General features: G+C 34.1%; 1 long non-coding RNA gene across 1 annotated transcript; it reads right to left on the bottom strand.

Moving 5' to 3' along the window:
* Window positions 1–12,037: 12,037 nt before the first annotated feature.
* On the bottom strand, window positions 12,038–13,904 carry LOC133198679 (uncharacterized). The gene is made up of 3 exons (XR_009722542.1): window positions 13,888–13,904; window positions 12,881–12,985; window positions 12,038–12,556 (listed from the first exon to the last, which is right to left on the bottom strand). It is a non-coding gene; the product is annotated as an uncharacterized LOC133198679 (long non-coding RNA).
* Window positions 13,905–22,400: the final 8,496 nt, after the last annotated feature.

Raw genomic sequence — 22,400 nt, 5'->3', positions numbered from 1 at the left:
ATACAGATTGATCTCATTGATATGAGAAAGAAAAGGGTAAGCTTAGACGGACAAACTTACAGGTATGTATTATCTGTAGTTGACGTATTCTCGAGATTTGTATTTTTACGTCCACTACAGATAAAATCAAGTCAATCCGTCACCAAAGAATTAACAAAGATTTTTAACGAGCATGGATTCTCAAAAATCGTTCAATGTGACAGGGGCACTGAATTCAAAGGCGAACTGAAAAAGTATCTTAAAAAGCATGGAGTACACATCATAAATAGTAGAGCCTATCATCCTCAGTCACAGGGAAAATGTGAACGATTAAATAGAGAAGTTAGGTCAAAATTCAGATACCTGATAAATACTTCAAAATCTAAGGGTTTCAACTGGAATTATTGCTAGAAAGCCCCATTCATTGTACAAAGTGTTGTTCAAATCCCCTAAACATAGGTTTTGTAAAGAGTGGATTTCAGTTGAAAATATAACAAGTCAGACCCTCGAAATTGAAAAGGAAAAACAAAGAACAAATCGACAAAAAGTCTTAGAAAAGAAGCAGAAAATCTTACATAGGAACAAGTATTACCTCGCAAAAGTCCCAGAGAAATTCAAAATTTTCAAAAGCGTTTGCAGAGTATAGCTAAACGATCGCATCGAGAAAAGTTTTTTGTCATAAAGAATCATTCAGATCGAGTTCAAGAACTCCCTCTATCTGATGATATTCATGTTTCCTATGACCCCAAAGGAGATGGTAACTGTCAGTTTGAGGCTATAAGCGACCAACTCAAAACTATAGGCATCCATAGCTCTGCTCTCAGTCTTCGACAAGAGGGTGTTGATTATATTAGACAAAATATTTGTCTTTTCAAAGAATTTATAGATACATCTGAAATGTCTATTGAAGAGTATCTTTCTAGTATGAAAGAAGAAGGTACTTATGGGGACCATCTTACCTTAACAGCTATATCACAGATATACAATGTGCAGTTTGGGGTGATTTCTACACAAGGTCAAGAATTTAACAGAATCATATCTTCAACTAACATATACAACGAAAGTCATCCCATTCTTTTTCTTGGATACTTTCCAGAGAACGCTGGGGAGCATTATGTTAGCTTAACAGTTGTTCCAGCTATTGTGCCAGTGCTTTTTGCTGATGGATATAACATCAACGATGTTGAAAATGTAATTGAGGAAATTGAATCGGATGACGAAACGATTATCTATGATTTAAATGAGATGCCAATTGAAGAAAAAGAGCCCCTGTCTTTAAAAGATCTGCCTCCCATTATTTTACGCAATATTTTTAGTATCTGCGTGAAAGATGACCCTCTTTCAAGGTATATTATTTCCAAGGTAGATCCAATTTTCGACGAGGTAATTAAAGCCATTCCTTGTCCGAGCATGTATATATATATATATATATATATATATATATATATATATATAAGGGTAAGTTATGGAGCAAGTGCCCAGCCCGGTAAGTGTTAAAAAGTTAATACGATTAGCCGGCAGATCAAGTGGATTGGCTGCTGAATTAAAAAATATATTAATATATTAGGGAAAAGTAAAGTGTGGGCTAATGCATGGCTTTGCCTGATGGAGAAAGAACACAGATGGTTCGAAATAAGAGAAGTTTGGTGGCTCTAAATTATGTATTTTTTGAAAACAGGCCAAAATCTGAAAATTCAATGATTGAAATTTTTGCCATAAGCGGTCGATATAAACCTCACTGATCTCTGTTCTGATTTATGTATTTTTGTATGAGGATTTTTATTGTTCCAGCATCAAGTCATCGATGTTAACAAACATATTTAGGTCATCGTATCAATGAAAAGAAGTGTGAGGGTAACATTATTGTGCATAAAAATATAATTTGTCTTAATTTTTTATCTTCTATGTCTTTTAATGATTTCAATGCACAGAAAGATGTGGGATTTTTTTAATAAACATATCAAAAGAAACAATTTTAACATAAATGTCTGTATTTTCTTGCTTCATTTGAACTATACACCGAATCTTTAAATGAATATTTTTTGCAGAGATTTGTCAGGCTATGTATGCATGTGATTAGATACAGTTCTCAGAAAAGAATTACTTGAATGTTTAAAAAAAAAAAAACAAGATGTATTTGTGAAACACTGGTGCCACCGTATGGCAGCTTATGGCGATGGTTGAAATTTCCCAAATGCAAGTTAAAATCCAAGGTCAGGGTCAAAATTGTTGGTACCCAAAGGAAGGTCTTCTCACAAGGAATACACCTGTGAAATATGAAAGCCATAGCCCCACCAACGCAAAAGTTATGGACAAGGTTAAAGTTACAAAAACAGATAAACAGACAAACAGACGGACGGACAGGGCAAAAACTACATACCCCCGAATCTTCAATTACGGGGGCAGAAAAAAAGCACCGCTACATAAAAAAATCCTCTTCAACATCGTGACCATTTGACTTGAACTTTAACCTACTTTTTTCAAAACAGTTCATAGTGCTGATTTACAACATTTTTTTTCGAAAAGAGGTACATGAATGTTTATGCTAGGCCTATATAGCATGTAAGCTGTTTATCATAAAACACCCTGAAAAATTCAGCTTAACCGACCAATTGACCTTGACATGTTAATGAACTCATGACACTTCATTAAAAGTGTATGATATAAAATTACCAACAAACTGCTACACAATGAAAATATATCGGGATTGATAATCCACAGTGGATCGTGAAATCTGATCAATGCATTAGAAACAAACTGAAATCTTTTTTGAACATTGTTGGAAACACGTATCAATTATATAATTTAGGTTCTGTTCGTGGACTTTTTTCATTCAAATAGAGACATTGCCTTATATCGGTTGATAGGCCTCAAATTTACTAACGCATAAATTAAAAATGATTATTAATTATTTCTAATAGTTTCAATTTCATAACTCGTTTGAGAGTTTGGGACCAAAATTTGTCTTTGATTGTCAATTTCCATCTTTGTCTTCTTCTATTCGTGGACCTCTCTTTTTTCTCTGCAGACGAATGCATAAATTATATTGATACAGGTGTAGTAGCAAATAAATTGATGACCAGTCCTAGATTTATTTACGTCTTTAATATATTAATGAAGCTACAAGGCCGGCGACACATGCATTCTTTGGAACATTCTAGTTTTCATGTAAAGTGCTGCATTATAAAAAGACTAGCGAATCAGAAGTGTGTTAAGTGTCACATAAATGTATTTTAAACACCTTGTGTAACATGCATGTAGGTAGAAAAGAAAATGCAGAATATACGTGTATTAGTGCATTATAACAACCACAGAGATAAAATAGCATATATTTCAAGTTTTGAAACATTGCTTTTTATACATTTAGTTACCTTCAAATGAAAAAAAAAATTACTTTAATTTCCTGAACAATGTTATAATTGTATTTCCTTTTCAACGTTGCAATTACATAAGTAGACATTGTTTGCCCGATAGGAGCGTAATGTACTGAAATAATTAACATAGCGAATTTGGAGAAAATATGTAACTACATGCAAACATGCATAAGTGCTAGGGCGTCTATATGAAAGGAAGTATCATTCTCAAGATTCTCTATTTCAGAGTTTATTATTGACTTGGTGTTTCTTGGAATATTCTTTCCAATGCAGAAATATCAGACCAAGATACAGTTAGGAAAATAAGATTAAAATAAATTATCTTGAAGATATAAAAAAAGAATGCAAATCTATATTTGATATGGCACTGAAGATGGCTTTTAAGTGGCATATGTTCATTTCAAGAATCAATCAATATTTAGGTTATGCTTTCGGTTATGTCTTGAATACTGCATACCCCCCCCCCCCCTCCCGCCTATTCATTGTGAACTTTTCAATTCTGAACTTACTTGTGTAGCAATATACCCTTCCAACAGTACCTGAACCGTTCACGGTAGCTCAGTCGGTAGAGCGCTCGCTCCGTGATCGGGAGGTCGTGAGTTCGAATCTCGGCCGCGACTGACCTAAGTCGATAAAAAATGGGTAGCAACTGTTCCCACGCCATGCGCTCAGCACTTTGAAGTGAAAGTTGCGGGTCCTTCGGATGAGACCTTAAAAACCGAGGCCCCGTGTCACGGCAGGCGTTGGCACGATAAAGATCACTCACTGCTCAATGGCCCTGAGTGCCGAGTAAAGGTCAAAATTTGAAGCCCTTCTCCGATTATGGTGATGTCTCTATATGAGTGAAAAATTCTCGAATGGGACGTAAAACAACATAAAATCAATCAATCAATCCTACGGTACCTGCATATTAGGTATTCGACTCTCAGTTGATTCGATACACAAGATCTTGCTGTACCTACGAAAATATTCTCATTCGAGGCAAACTATTGTCAAACAAGCTAACGAAACAAGAATTGAATATTAAACGTAATTGTTAAAAAATGTGTGATTACATTTTGCGTATATGCGTTTTTGCTTAATGTCGACGCAAAATGTAATAATGCAAAATGTAATAATCCTAAAGATTATGCTATTACATTTTGCGTCGAGATCAACGCGAAATGTAATAACGCAAAATGTAATAATCCAAAAATTGTATTATTACATTTTGCGTTATTACATTTTTCGTTGATCTAGACGCTAAATGTAATAACGCAAAATTTAGTAATCCAAAAATTGTATTATTACATTTTGCGTTATTACATTTTTTGTTGATTTCGACGCGAAATGTAATAATCCAAAAATTGTATTATTACATTTTGCGTTGATCTCGACGCAAAATGCAATAACGAAAAATGTAATAATACCAGTTTATTACATTTCGCGTTGTTATTACATTTCGCGTTTTAACATACCACTATACGAGCCTGGTCTCGGATAAGTCAGTTTTTTTCAGTAACCCTAGTTATATTTATCTATGTACATTCGAATAAATATAATTTTTCATCCTTAGTTACAAGCTACATGTATCATTCCGGATAATTTAGGTCCATTTGTATATAGTCTAATAATAAGTTCTTTTCTACATGTACCTCCTTTCTCGAACAATCGATTAAACGGTAAGGTCATGGAAAATTATTGGGAGTTAAATTTTGGCAATATTTTAAATTTTTTAAATCAAATAAGTTTGATTTTTAGTATATCTATTGAGGTTTGTAGTTTCAAAGCAAATTAGGAGTATCGATGGCGAAGTTTGACTTTGGATTTGGCCTGATTGGATTTTTTCGTAAATTGATTTTACGCGATATTGTAATTTGTGAGTTACAGGTAACAGGAATATATTAAGATCAGTTTGGGGGTCAGAGGATTGTTTAACTTGACTTATTATTTTTAGAGGAGCGAAATGTTAAACTTCGAGTCCATCATAGCTATAACGGTGGGGTGGGGTGGGGTGGGGGGAATAATTTCATAAAACACGGAATATTCTAAGAAGCCGGGCTTACTAGACGGATTTTAGTTTGTTTTCTACATAGATTTATCGTGTTCAGAGGAGGTATATTGATTCGCATTTTACAAAATGTAATCGTCGTTAAATCGGAGATAGCATTCACGAGAATTTGTGAACTTTCACTTTTGAAGTAATCAAAGTACTGTGTGTACTGAGAGGAGGTTTATTAAATTGTGTAAGTGTTATGCTCTATTTGCAGACATGTTTCGTTTTATCTGTTTGTTGGTCTTTTGAAAAGGTTTGGAACAGTACTGTTTGTTATCTTTTCCTATTTTGAAATTTTTTTTGTTCATGTTATGCTGGCATTTACATAGAACATGTTTAATACCAAGAAAACAATATGGTGTAAGGTTTTATGGATGATATTGTATGAACTGATTTTCCTATTACATAATGGGATGGGAGTTAAGTTGTATGTTATGTTACACAACATATGGGAGCTCATTTGGTTTACATGGTCAATTTCTGCATAAAAATCCAAGTAATGAAAGCAAAATCACAGTTTATTGAAATAGGATGAAAACATTTCTTATTAATTTTGCAAGCATTTGTCTCACAGTGAGCAGTCAAACCGCAGCAAAGCTGTGGAAATGTATTCTTCATGTGCATAAGAATAGGTAGGCACATTTGCAGGGTTCAGCTGGCACAAGCAAGGAGCAAATTATATTGGTACAAAAGGCAGTAAGTACATTAAAAAAACCTTAAGTAATTGATAGTGATTACAGATATGTGTTACCATGATTTATTATTTTCAGGTACATTACCAAAACTAGGTCAACATTTTTAATTTTATTTTTTTAAGACAGCTTTAACAGTGAGTCAACAGCTGCAGTGGGCACAAGATTCCTTTCCATCAAAAACATGACCTTATCACTTCCCCAGTAATTCATTAGAACAGTAATTAAAGATTTGCAAAAAAAAAGATACAAGTAGGAAATTTTGCAGTTGTGCTGAAACTAGATATAAAAGTGGAATTACCAATTGATATATATCCTAATCCAGCTTCAATTAATCGCAGCTATTAGATTACATTCTGAGGGAAAGTATAATTTGGTTAAGTGAGTCTTTGTGTGTGTGTGTATGTGGGGGGGGGGGGGGGAGCATATTTCAAATAAACTGGTAATTTTTTAAATAGATGGTCGAAATCAAATTGGTTCCTCATCTCCTTTGGATGGATTGAGTTCTGATATTTAGTTAAGCTATTAAAGCACTGTGTTGTCAAAATAATATTGATCCATTTATTTAAGGTACACTATGACATTCAATTTTAAGCTAATCTGGTAAGGGATATCCAAGATATGTCCAGAAGTATGCCTTATCAAGTATACCAGTGTTTTTTCCACCGCACATACCCATGGACAAAGAGTTGCAAAATACTCAAGATTTTGTTTTCTCGAATATTTTACTGTGCTTATTTATTTTACTGCGCACCTATGTTACTGTCTAATGGGGATTTAAGCTTTGAGACTAATTTTATCATTCTGTTCAATCATTACCAAATACATGTATAATTATGTGTAATACACAATGGTCCAAGATTATACCTAAATTTCCCAGAGATAAAACTACTCCCTTATAGACATTTTTTGAATACTCTGAACACTTAGTATCGCACATACCTCGAATTATATAACTTACTGCGGCTGTTTTGCGATAAAGTCAAGAAAGTTATAAATTTCCCTTCATTTTCGGGGCATAACATATTGTTTACATATATTGTTTACGCTAGTGACAATTGAATGATTCGAACAATAAGTATGCCGAATGTACAATGCCGATGGTTGCACTTCAGAAAGCAAGTCAAAATATTCGGAATATTTAGACTTCCAAAATAACGTTTATCAGAAAGAAAATGACTAAACTTGTTATTAGAATAGTCTACTTAGCGGGAAATATCCACAAAAAATTAACACAAGAGAGCTAGCATTTTAATTTCATAGCGTGGTGCAACGAACATTTTAGCAAGGTATTTCACCAGGGCTTCTTTCTTATATATGTCCCTTAAAAATCTGCAGTGATCGATCTCGTAGTGTAGTCAATAGCTATAGCACATTGTCCTCAGCTGTTAATCAACGTTTCCTACCTTCAAAGCAAAAGAGTTTCATTACGTTAAGTAATAGCGATATAAAGTATTCTTTCTTTTGTTTGAAATAGGTTAAACTGCCCTTATGGCATGAGGTTATATAAAACTAAAATTAGTCGTACTTTAAAACACTTAATAGGTGATGATTAAATTAATAAGCCTTGGCAGTTATTGGTAATTAATATACAATTTATTACCCCTTATGAGGTTAACATGGTGAAATAAGGACCCGAGACCTGGCCCACGAGGTGACCTGAGCTGATCGAGGCCGCGTAGCGGCCGAGGTCAGGTCAGGTCAGCGAGTGGGCCAGGTCGAGGGTCCTTATTTCACCATGTTAATCTCATAAGGGGTAATCAATTGTTTTATTATACCTATATAAGTCAAGACAATTTTTGTACAATTTTTTTATTACTAAAATAATCAACTGTGTATTAAATCTACGAACTGTTATTATCAGTGTTTCATCGGGATCGGGATTCGCTAGTGAAGTTGTTTACTTTTCGCCTGCAAGTCTTGTAAGTTTTTGCAGCGCCGATTTATTAAAACACTCTGTGATTGTCAGTAACATGCATTTTTATAAATTAACAAATACCATTTCCGAGTACAATGACAATCTGGTGCAGACTTTTACCGTACAAAAGAGCCAAGTCTGCATTAGTTGAATTTGACATTGTAACGAAAGTTTCTATGAAAACGATCAATTTTATGACGCATCTAAAGGACAATCGTATTCCGTATCATAAAAAGATTATACATATTTTTTAACGGCATTTTTTTGTAATGAACAGTCATTACTGTATGCATGAATTTTTAAATTTGAATGGAATTTGGATTAACAGGTCATTTTTAGCTGTCATTATTTTTATTGACCGGTCATTATACCCCACGTGCAATGATTCCTAGGTCATTATTGCTGTAAATGGTACTTTTTGGAGTCATTATTGAGTTTAAAATTGGTGACGTTCATGCACTTGTGACCTACCCAGTGCATGATGGGCCCGATTTGGGTCGTCACATTTGTTGTATTGATTGTTGATTGTGGGGCAGCCCTGTGGTAGCCCCAGCAAATTGATCACCGCGGCCAGAAGCGCCAAATTAAACAAGCAAAATAATAGGAATAGGAATCTGCAATAATTAATATATTTTTATATGTAAAGCTGATAAATCTAAGACTATCAACTTTGATTAATAAAAATTTGTGATAAGATATTTCTAGAAAACAATGATAAAAATTGAGGATGTAAAAATTCCACAGATTTGCCTGATCGTTAGAGTTAGGAAGTTGGCTGAAGATTTGGCTTTTTTTCTGGTGAAAAATTAAAAACTGTTAAATAAATGTTATTTTTTTGCAAGTTGTTGTTCTCAACGGAAAGCCATTCTTTGCAAAATCAAATACAGAAATATTTACTGTAGACTGCATTCTCTACTTAGAATTTTTGGCCTAGTAAGATAGTTTACATTTTCTTTTCACGATGTCTTCTTTTAATATCGATATTTTATGTCTTTGTTGTGTATTTTAAGGGAGAAAAATCTTTAAATCCTTTTAATGTACATGTGCTATAGTAGAACCACTTTAGATACTGTCGATTGCGAAAATAAACGCATTATTTTAAAAAGATTTCATTAAGATTAGACTGTATATGTTATTCCTAAAAGCATAACAAACAAATTGATTTGAATTTCTTCCATCCTCTTAAAATAGTGATCTCAATCTTGGACAGCCAAAATCAATTTATTTAAAACTTTAAATAAAGGAAGGCAACAGAAAAGAAATCACAAAGAGCTGTGCAAAGTTACAGGAAATACGAGTTCATCTGAGGCACACAGAAAAAACCAGGATATAGTCTCAACAATGTTTGGAATATCGTATATGTTCTGTTTCATATCCCTAAATATTTTATTCAAAGCATCAATTCAAAAAGATATGCATGAAACTGTTTCCATTAAGAAAGAGGATTTTCTATTCGTGTCCTCTTTTTTTTAATTCAAAATGAAAAATGAAGACAATGCAATTTCAGAAATCGACAATTTTTTTTAATTCATTTTCGTTATTGAATAAGTTAAGAATTGGTGTGGTCACCAATATTTATGTTAAAACAGATCAATAATGTATCGGTATTCCATATTCACAGTCAAAGGATTGGTGAATCCACCTATTTGAATTATCAAATATCTTCAAATAAAGATTGATCTTGGTGGTTCCACCAAGAAAACAAGAGTGAATTTGACCATACATAATTCTACAATTCATTAAAAGAATTGGTGAACTTACCAACAAAACAACTGAAATATCTTCAAGAAAACTTGGTGATTCTACTAAAAATACAAATAGACAATTCAGCTCAAATTTATCAAAGCAATCTGGTGAAATTCTCAATTACTTTTGATAATAATGATACTTTAAAAACGACGTTGGTGAATCCACCAGTGTTAAGACACTGAAACAACCCATTGAGAGAAACTGAGTGGAGGAACCACCAAAAACTAAAAAAGAAAGTATACCTAAAATTGTCCCTAATACAGAGTCAGTGGACTCACCAAAATGCAAAAAATCAACTAACAAGACATTCTCAATTTTACTCACAAATACTTGGTGGATCCACCAAAAATACAAACAGGAATACACAAGAATACTTGAATGATATACTGTCAACATTATCCGTGTAATTATCTATAGTGGGCAGTTTGGTGGATCCACCAAAAGCTAAAAATCAAAAGGCATTCATAATTTTCCTTTACAATTACCTAGTGACACTTCCTTAATACATTTATGTACACAAGGACAAAAAGCTGGTGGATCCACCAGAAAAGTCAAAAATCTACATGTAACCCAAAGTTCAACTAAATTGTCCTTAAATACAGAGAGGAGTTTGGTGGACTCACCAAACTGTAAAAAAAATCAAATAACAAGGCATTCTCGATTTCACTTACAAATACTTGGTGGATCCACCAAAATGCAAATAGGAATACTCAAGAATACTTAAATGATATATTGTCAACATTGCCTGTGTATATATTAAAAGTGGGGAGTTTGGTGGATCCACCAAAAGCATTAAAATCAAAAGCATTCATAGTTTTCCTTTACAATGAATAAGTTCGTTTCTATACACAAGGACAGAAAGCTGGTGGATTCACCAGAAAAGTCGAAAATTTACATCTTACCCCCTCTTTATGTTGATATGTTCGCAATTCAACAATAATTGGTACTATCAACATGTGATCAAAATAAATATGAAATACAATGTCAAAAAGTGTATACAATTTCAAAAACAAATGTGCTTCCTCCAATAAGGCACAGTAGTATATAAAAAATATATAAAAATAACCCTCCATGTACTGTTTTATCTGCACCCCAATACACAGCTGAATGAAACACTTCTTTTAACTCATTTTTTCAAACGCAAAAATACTTTTCTTTGTTTCTTTAACGTCCCTTTGTAATCGGAGAATTTTTCCTTGCCTGCACCTAGTCTGCATGTCCTGCAATGGGGGGAAACCACGACGTAAGGATTAACACTTAACTGCGTGACTCTCGAGCAAACGCTCTAATACTTTGACATAGGAGCCCCAAAAATCATCTTGAACTAAACATTTCAATTCATACACTCCCCTGATGAAATCTTTGGGTGAAGCAATCAAAATACATTAACTTAGTATTCTCATATACAGATATAGAAAACATTAGGAATTCATACTGCATATGTAAAAGGGAACAATGAGCTGAGAGGATCATCACCATTTAAATAATGAACACAGCACACACTTTAAGAATAAAAAAAAATATATCGTGTATTTGTCTTCTATAGATTATGTAGTCATTCCAAATAGAATTAAAATGATACATGCAAGTCTAACACAATCACAGTATGCAAGAATTGATATTATGCATTTTTTACTCCCAAGATTGATGGAAATATATTTGTATCCCTTTTCACAGCTTTGACATGCTTTTCGAGAGTCAAGGTCCAAATTACTGACTATTCCAAATTCTGTTTGTAAGGTGGGTTTCCTAGTTCCAGCTCGTGGGTAACATTGTGGTAAAATCCTAGTGGTTGGGCCTTGCTCTGTATCATTTGACATCTGATATGGAATTTCACTTACACGTTTTAGCAATCCTTCCACTATGAACTGTTGAGTAATTCTCCCTGATGTTTCTTGAATAAAAGAACCACTATTGTTTATATATCCAATTTACTTTAAAAGCGTCATCAGAATATTATACCGACGATTTCTTAATTGATACTTTTCTGTGGTCTCTATATAAACGTATCCTTTACACATCTATGTGTTTTCTGTTTTCACTCCTCGGACATCTTGTGGTTACGGTCCTGCTGGGTTGTTTACCCCCATCTTATGCCCTGTGATAGAAGTACATGTACAAAGTCTATGAATGGTGCACAAAATTTAAATGACTCTTATTTTCTGTTTTATATATATATATATATATATATATATATATATATATGTGTGTGTGTGTGTGTGTGTGTGTGTGTGTGTGTGTGTGTGTGTGTGTACTTGAAAAAGGTGTTCAAAAAAGACAAAAATATGTATTGGTTGACTTAATGTTTTATTGTCACACATTTAGGCCTTGTAGTAAATTCCAGTTTGTATACATCACATTGAAATTTGAAATGTACATCACACATAGCTTTTCTTTACTCAGAATTTACAGTCCAAGGAGTGGAAAAATATGTGGAAAAATATTCAATCATTAAATTCTCAGAAGTCATAAAAAAAAGCCTTTACAAATGTCCTTGACTGAAAATAGCTCAGATTTTACCATTAAAAGTTAAGGATATCATTAATTCAGTTGCTGTATTGTTGAAAAACCTCGCAACAGTAGTGCAATACAAGCCAATGTTTGTTTCAGTGGCGTTTCGAGTTTGGCCATGTTTGATGCAGCAACATGGTACAATTTTAAGCTTTGCAGCTTACTAAACTACTATTCGTTGCCTTTTTCATCGTAAGATCTCACTTTAAACACCATTATAAAGCAGGTCAAGGTCTTTTGAAAGACAACAGGAAACTTTAGAATCTTGTAGAATCAATCAGTAGAGGTACCATAATATCTGAAAATAGGAAAATGCAAATCAATGAATAAAGAATTTAATAGCTTCATGAGATGAAACCTGGGTTAGGGCAATTGTATGTATATTTAAAAAAAAAACACACACACACACACACTATAAAAGCAGTTTTAAAAGAACATTCTCCACCTAAAACAAGGGCACCTAAAGGCGGAGCATCCCCTCACAAAGAGCATAATTATCTTTAAATCATGGCAGCATTCGACATCGATCCTGATGCAAATTTAGATGTTAACAGTTACATGTAGCAGGTTGATATATTTTTTAAAACCATTGTGAAATAATAGAAAGAAAATTGCCACTCACTTAATAGATTTATGGTGGTAGGAATAAAGTCCCACATTAAAATAAGCATTCTGCATTTCCACTGCTGGCAAGCTGTATCTGTTGCTGAGGAAACTGATTTCATACCTGGAGATAACATGAAGAACCAATTTTCATAAAATTGAATAATGAGTATCTACATGTTTACATGATATAAAAAAATAACATGCTGATTATTCACTCTTGGATATACAAAAATTCAATCACATGACAGACTACATAAAACCATCAACATTTAAGATAAAATAATACATTCCATGACTATCATCAGGTCTTATGTTGAGAATCTCTCAGGCCCCATAGGAGGGAAGGAATTTCAGTTCTGGGGACACAACCTATTTTAGAAATTTTGGTTGAGCCAAAAAAATAGTTTGTCTGACTTTAATTTAAATATTTTTTTAAGGGACACATTATAGTAACTGTACAGTAGTTTCTAATGTTAAGCTTTGTATACACTCTGACATGTAACATGTAGTATCGGGGGGGGGGGGGCTTTCCCCTTTTCCAAACATACCCTTTTACACAACCTTTTACTGTTGAAAATATCCACTGAAAGCTGCCCCCCCCCCCTTCTCCATGAAATAGGATTTCCGACAATTCTACTCTTTTTTTTTTTTTTTTTTTTGGTTTTGCTTGTCCAAGATTTTCAGATGTACCCCCCCCCCCCTTTTACAATGATACTTAACTACGTGCCTGTATACTGGCAAAATTATTTTCCCCTTGCTCACCGGTTCTTACGGGCCTGAGTCTACAATTATCATGATGATATATGGGAACAACTTTTATACAAGACAAAATTTTAACTCAAATTATTGTATCAATGTGACCATGACTTGCGTGTCAACATCTGATGATCTAAAGTTCTACGTTGTTTTTTTTTTATAACTCGTTATAGCTTGAAAAATACATCTAAGATATCAACTTATGTAAATAGTAATTGACGTACAGGCTATATATAATAAAATATAGAATATAATCGCAATATTTACCCCAAAGGCTGCGAAGAAAACACAGCAGCTGTTATGACAGGAAGTCTTTCTATGCCTCCCGGTGGGGGCGCTGCGAAAACATGAAGATAATTTGGCGCGAAAATGAGTCAGCGGTCCCTCTCTTATTAGTCAGCCCGCGGGCTGACTAGTTATCTTACGAAGAACTTCAAATGCGCTTGCGTGTTCTGGAATTCTGGGAGGTAGACTGGTACTCTGACACTGATAAACCTAAGGTGCGCAAGCGATTCTGGGAGGTTGACTCATCCGAAAAACCTCAGGCCTTTCACACTTCTTCTGTGAAAGGCCGGAGGTGTTCCAAGCGATTCTGGGAGGTTGACTTAGAGTAAGTCACACCTGTAGATTTCGTTTCAGTAAAATCAATATTGATTATACAACGAAATCACTATTTTAACACCATATACCAATAACATGTAAATACAGGTTAACACAGTAAGGCGTTTTGTGCTGATTTCTTTGGAAAATCTGCTAACATTGAGGTTTTGTAGTTTGCATTTCAACAGTTTTATAATCTGGTTTGCAGTAATTTATCTGGTTCGCATAGATCTATTCATAAAACGTGTGTTCTACGCAATGAAGCGTAAAATTGTATAAATTCATTTTACTCAGTGTTTGGCGCGTCAGTTGAAACTCTTTTAAAAAGTGTCTTAATTTTTTTTTAACGTGTATTCAATTCTGCGGCATAAATATTGGATTATTTCAGATTTTGAAGCTTTTAAGTTTTTATTGGTTTTACTTTCGTTTTCATTTAAAGCATTTCGATCCCGATGTTAATTACCAAATTGGCCAATTTAATTTGTAAAGGCATGCAATGGATAGATAAAGAGAGACACACCTGGCTTCGCCTGCTACATTTTTTTTAAGCTCACCTGAGCTGAAAGCTCAAGTTAACTTTTCTGATCACCAGTTGTCCGTCCGTCTGTCCGTCCGTCTGAAAACTTTTCACATTTTCAAATTCTTCTCAAAAACCACTGGGCCAATTTTAACCAAATTTGGTACAAAACATCCTTAGTAAGAGGGGAGTTAAAATTGTTAAAATGAAGGGCCAAGCCTCTTATAAGGGAAGACAATCAAGAAAAGACAAAATAAGGTGGGTCATTAAAAAATCTTCTCAACAACCACTGAGCCAGAAAAGCTGAAACTTATGTGGAAGCATCCTGGGTGAGTGAAGAATCTAAATTGTTCAAATCATGATCCCAAAGGTCGGATGGGGCCACAAAAAGGAATCCAATTTTTACATTGAAAGATATATACATGTATATATATAAAAGCCCTCTGATATATTCTTCTCAAGAACCCCTGGGCCAGAAATGCTGAAACTTACATGGAAGCATCCTAGGGTAGTGTAGATTCTAAATTTTTCAAATCATGACCCCCTGGGGTAGGGTGGGGCCACAATAGGTATTACAAGGAGGAAAATCTGCATGGTGAAGAACAGCAGGGCTAAATTTACCTACTTTACAAGTTTCACTAGCACCCGTTAATAAAGTTTGCAAAGATCCTTCTGGAAGAAAATGCCGACGTGAATACTTCAACGCTCTTTTTCCCTAAATAATAATGTAATAATAAAGTTTGAGTAAACGTCTTTGACAAGATTAGAGGGCGGATCCAGAAGGGTGGTGGTCCAGGGGATTCAGCCTTATGGAAGTCTTAAAATCAACGAAAGTTGTCTAAAAAAAATAAAATAAATAGAAAATTAATTGTAAAACTGGCTACGGAATGTCATGTATTAAAGCAAAAGTAGTGTAAATTGGGTGCGAGGTTAGTGTAGAAGGGTTTTTGAGAGCTGCCTAAACGTCTTTTTGGCGAATACGCCTCCCCCCTTTTCATAAAATCCTAGATCAGCCTGATAGGAGCGGCTACTGACTTTTGATAGAATTACGCTATGAGAATTTGAACATAAATAATGAAACTTTTCGTTTTTGTATTTAATTAACAAAATAATGCGAGAACCTGCATGCATGGGATCGTTTTAACCCCATATCGGTGTCCTAATGCTTTTAAACATTATCACGAAAAAAGAAAAATCCACTGGCTGACTCTCTAAGCTTTTTTTAAAAGCTAAACTTGTATGTCTCTGTAAAAGGTTAGCACTGCATGAAAATCATTACATCCGGTAAGACTAATTTTAAAACCTGTCAAAAAACCCGGAAAATTCCGGACTCTCGAAAACTCGAACTCTTGATCTCTCGAAGTTTTTCCTCGGTCCCGCGGACTTCGAGGTTTCGAGAGTTACCTGTATAACATAAAACACTCCAAAAAATATATTATTAGTGAATACACAATAATGTACAGATACTTTGGAATGTGTAAAGAAATTTCTTTGAGTTAGGTAACACGCATTTGGTTCAAATTTGTCCGCACATCGGCAACCAGTGAACTCTCCTGTTGGTGAAAAAGACCTACTGACAGCGATAGGATATGGTCTCACAGAAATTATTCTTACAGGTGGTTTTAATGCTCCTAGCTTAAAGCTGGCGTCAGCACTGGAAAAGTCTGCACATTCATTTTATTTCCACTCCGACTATATAATTATATAATACAAGCTGTTTATTTCGTCTAAATGACCAGTGTGTTAATTAATCGATGGGCGCAACACATTCCTCGCTTAGATGGAGCATAACATTTTTTTTTAAAAAGTAATGTACTTGTGTGTTAATAAATGAGATTTTTCACTATTGTGCTTTTCTTTAATTACACCTCCTAGAAACTTAAAAATCAAACTGTGAATCTTAAATATTTATTTTTTTTCTTAAAATTTCAAGCGTTACCCTAGCCTGAGGTGAAACTGCATTCAACAGAAAAAAGCAAAATAGATCATTATATATATATATATATATATATATATATATATATATATATATATATATATATATATATATATATATATATATTGTGGTTGTAATGGTTGTAACGCTGTATTTGATTGGATAAAAAATTTACTTCATATCGTATAAAATGGGTTGCCTACGCGTACGTCACAATTACTTGCGTCAAAAACGTATTGATCTTCCTGACGTTACATTCAAATTTTGTACAAATTGAAGTCATTTTTTAAGGACAATCATCTTTTTTTCTTACACCAAATGAATGAAAATTAAATTATGAGGAATGAATTCAATAGGTACCCAACTTATACGGTATAAACTGGGTTGGAACAGTTTACGCTTTTTTTATGAACCGCTTCGGGGTTTTTAAAGCGTAAACTGCCCCAAACCACTTTATACATGTACCATATAAAATGGGGAACTCCTTAAATATATATAATTTCGATATTGATTTTTAATTCGTTTCCTCTTTTTCAAAACATTCCAAAGAAAAAAAAAAACTTACAAAGATATGTTCCAAAGAATTAAATTATTAAATACAATGTAATATGCCTTTTAATTTACTTCTTTCCTCGATTTTTATAGCTTATTTATGTTGAAAAGATCTAGTGCATCAAAAGTCGTATATTCGGAAAAAAAGTTTATAGGGCAATGACAATAAATTGCAAAAACGACAAAAAGCAGCATCCAAAACATAAATTAGTCGATATGCAGGTTCAAATTGGCAGACTTTTTAAGCAACCAATGAAGCTTGACATTTTGACCCAGTAAAGTTTCCATTTTTGCTAAATGTAGAGAGTGCACGTATTTAATACGTGGCACGTCAATGTGCATCAATCTGCATCGTTCCGGTAACTTGTGAAACAGAGAATTTCGGTTTTGTCAATGAAAAGTAAATTTGTTCAACATGGTCTAGTTCGTTAAAAAAACCCACTTACTACATTCTGCGCTGTTATGGTCACTTTGAATTCACTGACCACCCAATGCGCACAGACGACGATACATGACCGATAGTTTGTGTAAATTGTAAGATTGTATGATTAGATCACCAGCGTCGTGGAGTTTCTCCCACGCACGAATGAGTGAGTGTTACTTTCATCGTAACTGAATCCAAGCAATTAGTAGAGGAAATCTCTCTCTCTCTCTCTCTCTCTCTCTCTCTCTGATATTAATTTAAGCGCTACTGATGAAACGTCTAATATTTTTCCTTCTTGTATAATTATTTTCAGTCTTCGTGGGTCTTTTTTACGCTTTTAAACAATTGTGAACAACATATTTTTTAAATCCTGAATCTCCTCGCTCTAAATTGTTAGGGTACATAAAAAACTCACAGAAATGTGGTCGATTAAAAATTTCGAGTTATAACTTTTTCACAAATAAAATATGTTAATTAACATTTGATCACTATATAGAACATGCATTTTGACTCATCTTGATGTGATATTTACTCGAAGATTCGCTATTTAGTTAAATGAATAGATTTATTCTAATATGCAATATTTAATTAATGTTGATTGTACTGAATACAGATCTTAGTTAGTTATTGATGTAAATGTTAAACCAATATGAGCCTGCCATTTAAAAAAAAATCATATCAGATTGTCCAATAAATGTGTCAAAAACATTGTGAACATGCATTGACGTTGGAACAACAGTGGGATGGGAGGTCTAGGAGGGGTATGCAGCTCCTAAATCCTGTTATCGCAAAACATTATTTAATAAGAACCTTGCCCCCCCTCCCACTTCCCCACCGCCCCTTTGCCACAACGAAGTAATAGTCCATATCTCTCACACACAAACACCACACTTCTATTTTACTTTCGAAGATTGACTGTATTTTTAGTGATTTCAAACGGCCCTTGAAATTGATAGTGATGCATTTAGTTCTAGTAAAACAAATATTCTTCTGAGAATTGCCTTGAGCAATACTAGTCCTCTACCGGAAGATGTAACATAAAATCTTAGAACTCAACAAGGTCATAATTCCGTCAAAAGTCATCCAAGTGGAAAAAATCTAAACCTCATCTTACATGTACGTGTAACTTCGTAAAATAGACAATCACCTTAATATCTGCCAGCGTGTAAGGAAACAGTGCGGAAAACTCAGTGAGACAGACTAACAGACAGACAAAGGGACAGCTAGACAGACTAGACAGACGAACAGACTTGGATGAAACCTACAGTGCCTTCGTTTTAATCGATTGGGGACAAAGAAGTATACATCTATTTTTTTTTATTCCTCTTTCCATTTTGTTTCTTCTCTTTTTGTAGTTATTTAACTTGCAGCTACCGATCTGCACACCCTCCACCATGTTAAGGAAAACACAGCATCAATTTAGTAAGTTATAATGGTCATCTTGTGTAATTTATTTGTCTGTCTATGTAGTTTTCGAAAATAACATTCACAAACTAAATTAAATTGATTATTCATTTGTTTAAATCAACACTTCGAGATTTTAATCATGGATTCTACATGGAAAGGATAACTTAAAGAACCCATAAAAATTGTACCAATTTATTTAAAATTCCCCTGCTCAAGGGATAGCTGTCAAGACCCCTCCCACCATTCCCTTTCCTAAAAAGTAGAAACCTAGAGACGGTCTGCACTGTACGGTATTTAAACTGTTAAATGTCTTTGCCATAGGCGTAGGCTTCCAGTTTAATTTTTTTTTTATCATTTATTCATTCAAACGTTCCATACCTTTGATTTTGCCAGACCGAGTTACATTGGAAGTAAAGAACGAGGGCGCTTTCGTTTGGCATTCGGTAAGAATATAAGCGCACTTAAAAAGTGAAAATTTCATTGATTTGTCAAATGAAATTTTAGTATTTTTTATGTATCGGGTTCCTGTCAAGTAGGAAAGGGAAATATTTTCCCGATATTGAATTTTGAATTGCCAAAAATGAACTTGAAAATTGGGTAGATGAGTCATTTGGTACAAAAAGTTACATTTTTAAACACGTTTTTCTAAAAATTTGCTATCTCTGGGTCATCTCTTCGTGATTTTGAAACGTCACATGTTTGCATTTTACTTAAAAAAAAACCTAAAATGCATTGTAAAAAATGCATTATTCCTGCAGATCGCACGCCAAATTTACTTATACGATACGTTCTTGAGTATAAGTATGCATCGATATAGCCCTACTTGGCTGTAATCGCACGGCTTTTTCCGTATCTTTTTATTGTAAACATTTTGTTGGTTTAAAGGACACTTGCATTATATCGTGGGTTCTTGCAGTGTCGTTAGGACTACAAATTTCCGCAAAAGTTATTATTTTCTTTAGACCCTGTTACATTGTCACGATTTATGCTACAATTACCCATGATTGCCGTTATTCGCCAGGTCAGTCTTACGATTTTTCCATAGGGTGTGGTATTTTTTGCTGGAGCGTGATACTACGATTCTGTTCCACAAAATACGATAGAAGGACGAACTGATCCGATTTAAGTACCGACTGAGACATTTACTTCGCGAACGGGCTAGATCTTTCTACGATTATGAAGGATTAGACACAGCTACATGCGGTACTAGTGCAAATGGCTACGTTAAGGCACAATACATACACGATATTACTACATCTAACTATAATGATAAAAAATATAATATATAATAATATTTTTGACATTTTACCATTTTTCCTTTTTAACTTGAGACAGCTCCCCCCATCCTCACCCCCTCCAAAACGACACTTCGTACCTGAATGCTAGTACTGCCAAATGTGAATTCTACGTATTAGCTGTAGGTCTGGCAATAAAGACATGCCATTACACACTACATTTTTTTATAGAATTGTTTGTCAGTAAAAAAGATTAGCAAAACTCACTGTATAGCTCGAACAAGTTGAGCATTACGCACATGTATGATAATTCTTGGCAATTACATGTATTATTAGAAGGAGTAATTTATCAAAATTAACATAATTAAGCAAACGTACCTGTATTTATTGTGGATGTTTGTCTGCGCTGCAAAAGACTCTTATCATATTTCGTAAATGAAAAAATATAAAGTCCGTAAAGGTCTACGTTCTGTAAGATTTTTAGCATCAATACTCATTTCGTCAGTTTCGAATTTAGATAGAACTAATCCACTGAATGAAATATGATGAGACTTTCACAGAATCTTTGTTACATAGTACCATTGTACATCTCCTATTTTACTTTTTGATCAGGACACATATTTGGGGTTTCCCATGGCAAAACATGGACACTGCCATTCTTTCTATAATATTGAAGGAGACCAATTTCTTATTTGCAACTCCTCCTATAAAACTCATATGGGAGGCGGGGGGTATGATTTAGTGAGCTCGGTGCTCACAGTACCTCTGGTGTGTAGTTAAGTCCATTGTAGGGTGCATATGTCCAAATGATTTTTCTGTACATTCTTTCATACTGCAGTTTTATGTTCATATTTTTATTACCGAATGGGGTTGAATTTCAGTATGAGGTTCCTGAAGTCCATACCTACTATAGACAAGCCCGTAACATGTCTGAAAATCCTTATGGGGTTAAGTCTATATATTTATTTTTTTTTTTTTTCACCTCGCACAGTCATATCAAGCATAAATAACCCTGTTATTGAGGGGTTAACCCAACAATACAGATATAATCCCAGAATACGGGAAAATACGCCCAGACGAACGGACGGACACCCCCATCACTATATACCCCCTGCTTTTTAAGCGGGGGGGGGGGGTTATATATGGTCTGCGATATTCTTTTTTTTTTTTTTCGTAAATTAAGTGGAAAACCGGCAATACAAGATTGATACCTCTAAATGAGGGTAAATAAAAGTATTTTTCTTAATTGTTTTTTGCCCTTGCTCAGAAATGAAGGATCATTATTAACACCTGCTATGGGGAAGACCATTTACATGTAATTTCCTAAAGTTGTCGGAGCTCTATACTTTTACACAATTTTGCATAGGAATTTTTAACTCTAAAAATCCAGTGGGAGGGGTGGGGCAGCGGTAGTCCGCTGAGAGAGAATAAAGTTATAAATGTTACAAATAAAATGTAAGCATAACGTTTTTAAAAAAATCAAAAACACATTTGACATCGATCCCGATGCAAATAACTTTACTTCCGTTTCGGACAGCGCTTACTTACTCACAAACGAACACACACGTTTGCGTTATTATATCCCCTCCAACTCCGTGCAACTATATTTTCTATTGCCAATATTTTTATTGATTACTTATAATAGTTTACCTAAAACATTTATACTGTGAAAATTGAGATTTGTCTATCTCTTAACATATAAGTCTTGTAATTGTTACAGAAATTTCAGATGCAGAATTTTTATAATCAAATAACTATCTTTTTTTCACTAAAAATAATAATGGAAAGATAACTTTTGTGGATGGATACATTTTATTTTACAAGCACAGAAAGCAATGTGATATTCTGATTTAAAAAGCAGCGCTTCATTATGTTGCCATGCCCCCCCCCCCCCCAATAATTTTGCCGATATATAGAATACTTAAGGAAGCTCTAAACACTAACCAAAAATGCTTTTTGGACTTTGAGAAAAATATATCATATAAACATGATAAAGGTGCGCATATTCAGTGTATCTAGTTCATTTTCAACATAGGGTGCCTGCCCTTTTTCTGCAGGAAAAATGTTCAAAGACAATGAACTATCTGTGAACAGAAATCGCTGTTGTTT

This window comes from Saccostrea echinata, unplaced genomic scaffold (genome assembly GCF_033153115.1).
Source record: "Saccostrea echinata isolate AGI-Se365-2 ecotype Australia unplaced genomic scaffold, CSIRO_AGI_Sech_v1 ptg000033l, whole genome shotgun sequence".
Taxonomy (NCBI): domain Eukaryota; kingdom Metazoa; phylum Mollusca; class Bivalvia; order Ostreida; family Ostreidae; genus Saccostrea; species Saccostrea echinata.
The sequence above is the reverse complement of the archived record's forward strand: the minus strand, read 5'-3'. Positions and strand labels throughout refer to the sequence as shown.